The 10,000-nt window shown below is 40.9% G+C and overlaps 1 protein-coding gene and 1 long non-coding RNA gene across 2 annotated transcripts in view; both read right to left on the minus strand.

Annotated features, from left to right (window-relative positions):
• LOC138205627 (uncharacterized) overlaps positions 1-4,534 on the minus strand; it is a 10,890-nt gene extending 6,356 nt beyond the window's left edge. Inside the window, exon 1 of the long non-coding RNA XR_011178890.1 lies at positions 4,428-4,534. This is a non-coding gene — a long non-coding RNA (uncharacterized lncRNA). The remainder of the gene's footprint in view (positions 1-4,427) is intronic.
• Positions 4,535-6,163: 1,629 nt separating this feature from the next.
• The window catches only part of LOC138205693 (DNA (cytosine-5)-methyltransferase 3A-like), a 52,833-nt gene continuing 48,996 nt past the window's right edge, over positions 6,164-10,000 (minus strand). The window contains 1 exon segment of the mRNA XM_069161852.1: positions 6,164-10,000. This exon segment is cut by the window's right edge and continues 2,676 nt beyond it. The gene's annotated coding sequence lies outside the window, so the exon portion shown is untranslated.

Consider the following 10,000-nt stretch of genomic DNA (forward strand, 5'->3'; position numbering starts at 1 on the left):
ACAGATATGTGATGTTATTGCTCGAAAGAATGATGATTAATTGATTGGCGAATTAGTTGCCAGTTAATCTACTAATTGGCTTCGTCATCGTCATCCCGGCAGCGCGGCCGGCGGGATCGTTTCTCTCCGTGGGATGGACGACGCCGACCAAATGAGTGATCACGAGGAGATTTGGAGGAGACGGAAAGCTGACGTTCAGCCTGCAGGCAGTTTTGTCTGTTAGATTTATAGATATAGATAATATAGATATATAGATAATATAGATAAAGATAGAGAATATAGATATTTAGATATAGATAAGATAATATAGATATATAGATATAGATAGATAATATAGATTTATAGATATATAGATAGATTATATAGATAAGATAATATAGATTTATAGATATATAGATAGATAATATAGATTTATAGATATAGATAGATAATATACTGTAGATATAGATAGATAATATAGTTCCCTGTGGGTGACTCTGTTCAGTCTGTTAAATCAGTGATTTATTTTTATTTTTACGCCCAAATATCCATTAAATTCTGTCTTTCTGCAAATCGATGGGAAATCTCACAAACTTCTTCTGTGCATGTCTGCAATGTGTGTGTGTGTGTGTGTGTGTGTGTGTGTGTGTGTGTGTGTGTGTGTGTGTGTGTGTGTGTGTGTTTGCTTTCTGCTGTGTCATGACTGGTATAACAGACAGACACGGTCGCAGACACACGGTCACACACCAGGCAGCATTTCTCACACACCCTGGGACCAGCTGCTGCTTCGCACACACACACACACACACACACACACACACACACACACACACACACACACACACACACACACACACACACACACACACACACACACACACACAGAGACACAGACACACCCTAATGTTTGCCCTCTCTCCATGCAGTTTTTAAAGGGGTGTTAATTAATAATGAATGAGGAGCAGCAGGAAGAGTCGGTTCTGACTCTCAATGTCACGCAGACACACAGCTACATCACAAAAACAGCATTCAGGAATAAAACTGGTCGTTGGTTCAAAATGTACTAAAAGCTGAAGGAACATTCCTTAAAAGAAACCAAATAACTTCTCAAAAGCAAAGAAAACATGAACTCTGATACTGAAATGAAATAAATGGGCTTCCTGACTCTTGACTGAAAAACACATCCGAAGTTTTCAGTTAATGCTTTCTTCAAAAAATATTCAAAAGGATTAAACTCAAACAAATCTAGAAGTAATAATTTTCCACAATATATATATATATATATATATATATATATATATATATATAAACTGTCTAAATCCTCCAAACATGTGACGCGGTGGGAAACAGGAGGGCCGAGAGATTAAAGCCTCCAGACCGACTCTCTCTGTTCAGAAACAAGTTTCAATTTGACATGTCAGCCGCTGACGTCCCCAGATGTCTGTTTGTGGGCCATTTGCTGACTACATGTGTGGCACAGAAATATTAGCGTGTGTGTGTGTGTGTGTGTGTGTGTGTGTGTGTGTGTGTGTGTGTGTGTGTGTGTGTGTTGTAAGTTAGAAGAAAGGAGGAGACAGCTGCTGACTTCTGCTGGATCCGGAGAGTAATCGCCAACGGGGAGGGACGGTGTGTAATGTGTGTGTGTGTGTGTGTGTGTGTGTGTGTGTGTGTGTGTGTGTGTGTGTGTGTGTGTGTGTGTGTGTGTGTGTGTGTGTGTGTGTGTGTGAACAGCAGAGCTATTTAAAAAGCCAGAGCAAACGTGCATCAGACATATTTACAGACGTTTGGAGATAAAAATAGACATTAAACACACACACACACACACACACACACACACACACGCACGCACGCACGCACACACACACACACACACACACACACACACACACACACACACACACACACACACACAGAGTGAGGTTTAAAGAGTTGTGGGTGCTACTGGGGGCTCATGGATGAACGAGCCGTGAGTGAGTCACACACAGATAAACAGACAACACAACTAACTAGGCCAGTGGAAATTAAGGGCATCGCTCTCCACGTCTCCACACGCACTCTCATGCTTTTATTGTGAAAGGGACTGTGGCGTGTCGTGTTTAATCGACCTTCATTTGAACTATTACCAGTATTTGGTTAATAATCCGACCTTTGACCTTTAGTCGGACCGATTTCTTGACCTTTTTCTCTCGTGATCACAGACTGAACGTAAAAGCGTTCGTAGCTTCCAGGTCAGAAAAAAAATGCGTCCGATGAGGAAAGTGCATTGAGCTGCAATACCGCCGAGTGCCACTAGAGGTCGGCTCCCAAAAAGGCCTCCATCGACTCCCGTTTAACTTTTCTCATGAAGTCAATAAAACAAGTTATTTTGGTGCTGTTAGCTAAAGTCGCTTCTTCTTATTAGTTTTCTGGAGGTCCATCTGTTTTTTTGGGGGGCGGGGGGGGGGCGTGTCCGCTTGATTGACAGGTTTCCACTATCGGTGGGCGGGGCATTTTGTCCTCGGGTTTCCAATCAGATCGAGTCGGATCCACTTGGTTGCTGCTCGGTCGTGACACCTAAAGTCAAATATTTCAAATATGGGAGAATTTGAATGATATTTATCATTGATCGTATTTATGTTCTTCAGTGGATAAATAAAACCTTTATGATTTCCGTCATGTGTCCACGAGGACACACTTTACATGCCCTGCAACCAGCACAGACCCAGATATACTGTGTCCTCATTCACACACGTGCAGGAAGCGTGTTCAGTCTGCACATACAGTAAACAGCCCTTTGCTGCATAGACAGATTTTTTTATAACTATAAATTTATAACACCCTCCCCTGATGCTCCTGGCAGCGTAGATGAGGAAAAAGTGTAATTAAATATTCAGCACTATGGCGATGAGGGCTGTAATGATCATTGACGGGCCCCCGGGGGCTCTTTGTGGTGTTTTAGGGGTTCATTGGGTGGTCAAACAGCTACTAATCTGAGGCACCCAGACATATATTAATACGTCATCAGTAAAGTTAAATGCAGCCCTGTTGTCACGACCACCGTGCAAATTGGTGTCTTCTTTTTTTCATTTGGCGCTGAGACGACATCATTAAAAGAGTACCAGACGAAACTCAAATGGTAAAAAAACAACAAAAAACATAGTGGAAATAGGAAATTTATGTTCGTTTCATTCTGCTTTTTTTTTTTGTGGTATTTTTTTGTGTACAGATGAATGTAAACGATTCTCACGATTAAAAGAAACACCACCTCAACAGGAGACATATGAGCACTTCAACAGACGATCATTGAAGAGTCCCAGTTCTCCCTCTGCAACTATCCTGCAAACTCCACATGCAATAAGAGGTTTGAACCCAGAAACTTCCTGCAGGGAGGCGACACTGCAAAACTGCCGCTGCACCAGCAGACGACTCCATCATGATGTAATAAGTTGCAGTCGTTTTAACAGACTGAAAGATTCATCCACGAAAACAAGTTCACAGACGCATGTTTGATGGCTCATAGGCCGACAGTTACGTCATCTAATTAGCATCCTTTTTTTTTTGTCTTTTTTTTCTTCCTAATGTTAATATTCAAGTCGCCGTGCTGCACTTGATGGACCCCCCACCCCCCTCTGCCCCCACCTCCTCACACCTGTGAAGGTCCTCAGCATCCTGATCCGTGAACCCTCCATCACACAATGCAACAAAGGAGGGATTCAAATCACCTGTTCACATGACGGAATACGACCACGGACTGCACACACACACAAATATATATATATATACATATATATATATACACAGAGGGCTCGTTTGTATGCGACTACGGACCCTCCTCTTCATCATCACCGTGACTCGATGTATTTGCCACAAAACAAGGAGAAATAAACTATAAACGAAAAACGGACTTACATAACAGCCAACACAACACAAGCCTTATTGCACTGATGGCACGCCAAATATACGCGCGCACGCACACACGCACACACACACACACACACACACACACATCTCACCACCATATCTCGTTGCTGAAAGGAACCAAATGCTTTAAAAAATAAAAATAAAAATCTTTTCACCGGATTCATGTGAAATTCATTCTTTTGTGTGTGTGTGTGTGTGTGTGTGTGTGTCTTCATTGGAAAACAAAAAAGTCTCCCGTTTAATGAAACCCATTCAAACGTAAAGGGAGAAACGACATCGCTGGTCAAATAATTATTTTTTTTAAATTCAGCAACAGAAATCTCCAACATTAAACTAAAACACTGCACCAACGGAAGATGGATGGACGTTAGAGCTCGGCCGTTAAACGACAGCAAATGCAAATTTTTAACACTCTTAAAAAAAAATAATAATAAAAAAAAAAGAATCCTGGTTATAAATCTAATGTCTTTCTGTATTGAAATAACATCTACATTGCAGAAAAGACACTCTGACATGTTGATTGTCCTGATATTTTGGGGACTCCTTACCCTTTCTCAGCAGAGTCCCAGGTCCTCCGGCAGGAGCGTCTCTCCGTTCCCCCGCACGAGCCGAGTGCGCGAGGACAGCTGGCACAAGCTCGAGCCGCAGATGCCTCTTCGCCGACGGTTCGGCAGCAAGCCAATCAGCAGCCGTTCGAACTTAGAGCGACGGGAAAACTGACCAATGGGAGAGCAGATGTGACCGTAGAAGGCGGGTTTTTTTTTTTTTTTTTTTTTTTTTCTTTACGCAGAAGACAGGGGCGTGTCTCCTGCCTCCGGAGGCGTGCTGCATTCAATTGCTGTCGTAAATTTGGGTAGTTAGTACCTGGTTAACTGATAACCCGACTAATTATACAAATGTAAATGTAAAGAATCATTAAGAATAATCAGTGGGGCAACAGTGAATAAGAAGTAAATAAAAATGGTAAAATATGAATCCCAGCCAAAGTAAATATCTTTTTCATTATTGATATAAGTTGAGTTTTAACTGAATGCTTTTCCAACAGATTTGTTACATTTCGAGTGTATTTCTGAAGCCCATTACTTAAAAGTTTACACTTCATGTGGATTACAGGAGAAATGTTACCTATTCATGATATTAACCGTAACTGAACCATATTTACTCATTAAATAATTTTTTTTTATTTCTATCTTTTATCTGGCAAATAAGCTGCTCAATTTTGCATGAGGCCATAACATTGTGCTGTTAGACGCTTGTGGGCTAACATATTAATATTAGAACAATTGCTGATTAATGTCTGAATAAATCCACGAGGGATGAGTTAAGGAACAAACATGAAAACCTAATTAGTCATTAACCCTCTTACCTCTTAGCCTGTTCCTCCAGGAGATCAATACAGTCATGCATTAACTAAAATGATCTTAGTTTTCAGCTCAACAATGCAATGTCTGGTTGGGTTTGAGCGCACATTTGAAACCTAACCTGAACTTTTGTTTTGTTTCCGCTGCTCCATCTGCACTGTTTGATCCACAAAATGAAACCCTACACATAAAATAAATAAATTAAAATTAAAAAAAAAAAAAAAAATCCTCTCGAGTCTAGTTTGGTGTCATTTCGGATCCCGAGCACTTGAATGACACACTTCCAGTGACAAGAGCTTACATGAAGCACTTGAAGGCATCAGCGTGGGGCTGCAGGGCCTCAGCATGGCGACAGGGGGCGTCCTCCTTCGGCAGCCTGGCTGTCTGCTGCTGAGCTGGGAATTCAGCAGAGGAATATCAATTAGCAGCAGAATCATCACAGCTCCCGATATCTTTATGTGTAGAATGACTGAACTATTATTATTATTATTATTATTATTATTATTATTATTATTATTATATATACCTATTATTACCATTATTCCAGGTAGCAATAAGTAATAAAGAGCTGATGAGGCTTTTGAGAGCAATTTATGATGGAATATAAGTCACTTTCTTTGGAACTTGACATGATGAAACCATTATAAATCCGGCAGGTGTCGCCCTGGTAATTATATGAAATGTGGTGTGTGTGTGTGTGTGTGTGTGTGTGTGTGTGTGTGTGTGTGTGTGTGTGTGTGTGTGTGTGTGTGTGTGTGTGGAGAACTCACAAAGTTGTTTTAGAGTCTGGTTTGTCAGAACTGGAGCCTCAAAACTCTAAACTTTCCTATTGGTTGTATGAATAAAAAAAAACAACTCCCAAAACAGAAAAAAAAACAACAACACACACACTCATGGTTTTGTCAATAAAAGGAAAACCACACCATTTTTTTTAAACTTTAAAACCCACAGACATACATTGACATTAGGGGGGGGGGGGGGGTTAACAATTTTCATTTCCAATTAATTATAACTTTGGCATAATCCTCATCAATATCTCCAAAGTCGACTGTCACATTTGAGAGTTTTCACTTTCGCACACGCTGACGACTGAGGAGGAAAATAAAAGAAATAAATTCATATAAAGAAAGAAACCAAAACAGCAGCTGAATTTGGACTTGAATTTGGAGAAGTTACACCCCAGGCGGACGAACGCGTAGACAACACAGAGCTTTTAGGCCGAAAATCACAAGAAACAGTCCTTTTTTTTTTTTTTATTCACGGTTCATTTCTTACATTGTTCAAGTACAAAGTTAAAATGCCTTTTTAATTAGTTCATATTCATACAAGAGTAAAATAATAATAGTGCCTTTTCATTACTACGACAAACTTAAATACAGTCATTGTAAAGACAAACTTGATTTATACTCCTAACAATATATTTTTCTTATTTTCAGATAAAATTTTAGCACCTTTTGAAACACCAACATGACCTCCTTTTCCTAAAAGCTCATCTTTCATTAAGTCCATGAGATGAGCGTCTGCATGCGCCACAGCGTTGTGTTTGTACGTGTCTCTGTGTGTGTGTGTGTGTGTTGTCAACAGTGTGTTTTGTGTGTGTGTGTTTGTGTTTGTGTTTGTGTCTGAAAGGTGTAATCAGTGTTTTAAAACAGCGCATCACTCAGCCTAAAAGCTGTCGATAGGCGAACAGAAACCTCATCACCGCGTCACCCGTCAGTTAAAAATGTCGACTCTTTTTCCTCATGCGTTTGTCCCACTGCACCCTCAGACGGACACTGGTTGAAACAACACCGCCGGAACAACGCAGAAATTAGCTTTAAAAAAAAAAAAAAAAACACACACCCTACTTTGAGCTGAACCAGTGGTTTCCAGAGTATTTTTTTTGCAATCTCCCCTCCTATTTATTTATTTATTTTTTAGTTAAAACCGATAAATATGATGATAAATACTCAACAGCTGAGACCGATTGGAACGTTTGACAAGTATTAAATCATAAATAAAAAATATTGGACAGATTGCATTGGTATTAGTTACAATTACATTTCGTCCCACGAGGAACATGAATATCTGTCAGAAAATTCATGGCCACTACTTCTGGAACCCGGTATCACGCAAAAACTGTGTAATGCACCCGTGAGTCCACAACAGCACACAGGATCGCGTTTGGTCACGTCGTGACAAAGTACGTAGTTAGTTTTAAGGAAAAAAACACGTGGTTACGTTTAAGGTATAAAAAAACCCCAAACAAACAGGTGTTTGGGTTTAGGAAAAAAAAACTACATGGTTAGGTTTCAGAAAAAATACTATGCGGTTAGGTTTAGGGAATAAAACTACGTGGTTAGGTTTAGGAAATAAAACACATGGCTAGGTTTCGGGAAAAAAAAAACTACATGGTTAGGTTTAGAGAAAAAACACGTGTTCAGGTTTAGAAAAAAAAAACTACGTGGTTAGGTTTAGGAAAAAATACTATGCGGTTAGGTTTAGGGAATAAAACTACGTGGTTAGGTTTAGGAAAAAAAACACATGACTAGGTTTAGGAAAAAAAAACTACGTGGTTAGGTTTAGAGAAAAAAAAACTACATGGTTAGGTTTAGAGAAAAAAAAACTTCGTGGTTAGGTTTAGGAAATAAAACACATGGCTAGGTTTAGGAAAAAAAACTACGTGGTTAGGTTTAGAGAAAAAAAAACTACGTGGTTAGGTTTAGGAAATAAAACACATGGCTAGGAAAAAAAACTACGTGGTTAGGTTTAGGAAATAAAACTACTTGGTTAGGTTTAGGGAAAAAAAACTACGTGGTTAGGTTTAGGAAAAAAACTACGTGGTTAGGTTTAGGAAACAAAACTACGTGGTTAGGTTTAGGAAAAAAACTACGTGGTTAGGTTTAGGAAATAAAACACTTGGCTAGGTTTAGGAAACAAAACTACGTGGTTAGGTTTAGGAAAAAAACTACGTGGTTAGGTTTAGGAAATAAAACTACGTGGTTAGGTTTAGGAAATAAAACACTTGGCTAGGTTTAGGAAACAAAACTACGTGGTTAGGTTTAGGAAGAAAACTACGTGGTTAGGTTTAGGAAATAAAACTACGTGGTTAGGTTTAGGAAAAAAACTACGTGGTTAGGTTTAGGAAAAAAACTACGTGGTTAGGTTTAGGAAATAAAACTCATGGCTAGGTTTCGGGGAAAAAAAACTACGTGGTTAGGTTTAGGAAAAAAAGACTTGGGCTGGTTTAGGCACAAAAACTACGTGGCCAGGGAAAAAAAAAAATCCTTAACACAATTTCACATTGTTTTCTTACAGACTCAAACTCTGATCTTTTGGATGAAAGTCCTGCGTTTGATCCCTCCAACCGATGTCCCCACTTGGATTTTATCACTTTCATATTTTTCAAATGACCTTCGTCACATGTCGTCAACCCTGGTCGTGACGCGCGTGTGCTTTCACGGCATCCTCTAGTGGCCTGACAGGTGTATTACATGCTTTGGCGTGATACCGGCCTGCCGTCCAATAACTGTGGAGATATTTCAAAAATCATGACGATCCCTGACGATATTAAGATTTACCCTTTTAGGACGATGAACGTGGGGAACAAATCTCATTGTGAATTAGTAGTTGTTGAGATTTCTCAGTCTGGATTAAAGTGTGTGTGTGTGGAGGGGAGGGACGGATGGGGCGGGGGGGGGGGGGGCACTTTGCCTTTTTCATTTCTATGTTATTAATGAATTTCCGACCCCTCACATTCCCCCCGTGGCCCTGTGAGAGGGCCCCCGACCCCCAGACTGGAAAACCACTGTGTTCAGCAATACCAGTAGAAGCAGCTGTTTCCACACGAGAGCCGGTGTTATCTCAACTCGTCTCTGGGTTTGAGAGCGTCGTGCAGCTTCGTCGCTTTCAACACCTTTCTTCTGGCATTCTTGGGTACAATAGAACAAGTCACTATACTAACTGTAATATATGCTTTCTCTAGCCTCTCTCTCTCCCCTCTGTAGGCTGAGACTGAACTGAACTGAGCACCAACCTGGAACAGTACACACACACGATAACAGATTATTATTGTAATTATTATTACCATTATTATTATTATCATTACTCCCTAATCTAACATGGAATCGGAGATTACACTGACTGACTGACATGCAGCACCTGGGGGGGGAGAAGAGGGGGTTTGTTGGAAAGGGATTCGGTGGGAGAGGGGATGGGGGGGAGGTTTGGGAGCACCAAGCGACGCGGGGTGATGATGTCACACCCGGCCAGCGCCGTGGGGGGGGAGGGGGGGGAGGAAAGCCTGATGGCAACAGGCGGCCGGCGAGAACACAGTGTGTGTGTGTGTGTGTGTGTGTGTTGATGTTTTGGTAAGCGAGAGAGGAGTTGCGACGAGCGTGGAAGTCGGCACCGTGTTTCCAGCAAATGTGTGAACGTTTGTGTGTGTGTGTGTGTGTGTGTGTGTGTGGGTGTGTGTGTGTGTGTGTGTGTGTGTGTGTGTGTGTGTGTGTGTGTGTGTTTGTGAGAAACCTGCAAGAGCAACTGTAAAAAAGAGCTGAGTTTAAAAAGCACCTGAAGGTTGGTTGTATAAACGGCGAGTAAACAAAAGATGTTGAACCTGCTGGTTTTTACTGTTGGTTTGAGAGGCTTTGAGAGATTAGTGCATGTACAGAGTGTGTGTGTGTGTGTGTGTGAGAGCATAGACTGCATGTGTCCAGTTGATAGCTGGTATCTGAGGAAGGTCAGAGGATCGAAGGCTTCCTGGAAAAGATGGTCGTGTG

The sequence above is a fragment of the Embiotoca jacksoni genome, unplaced genomic scaffold (genome assembly GCF_022577435.1).
Source record: "Embiotoca jacksoni isolate LCO1_2020_lvr unplaced genomic scaffold, fEmbJac1.0.p SCAF_29, whole genome shotgun sequence".
Lineage (NCBI taxonomy): Eukaryota > Metazoa > Chordata > Actinopteri > Embiotocidae > Embiotoca > Embiotoca jacksoni.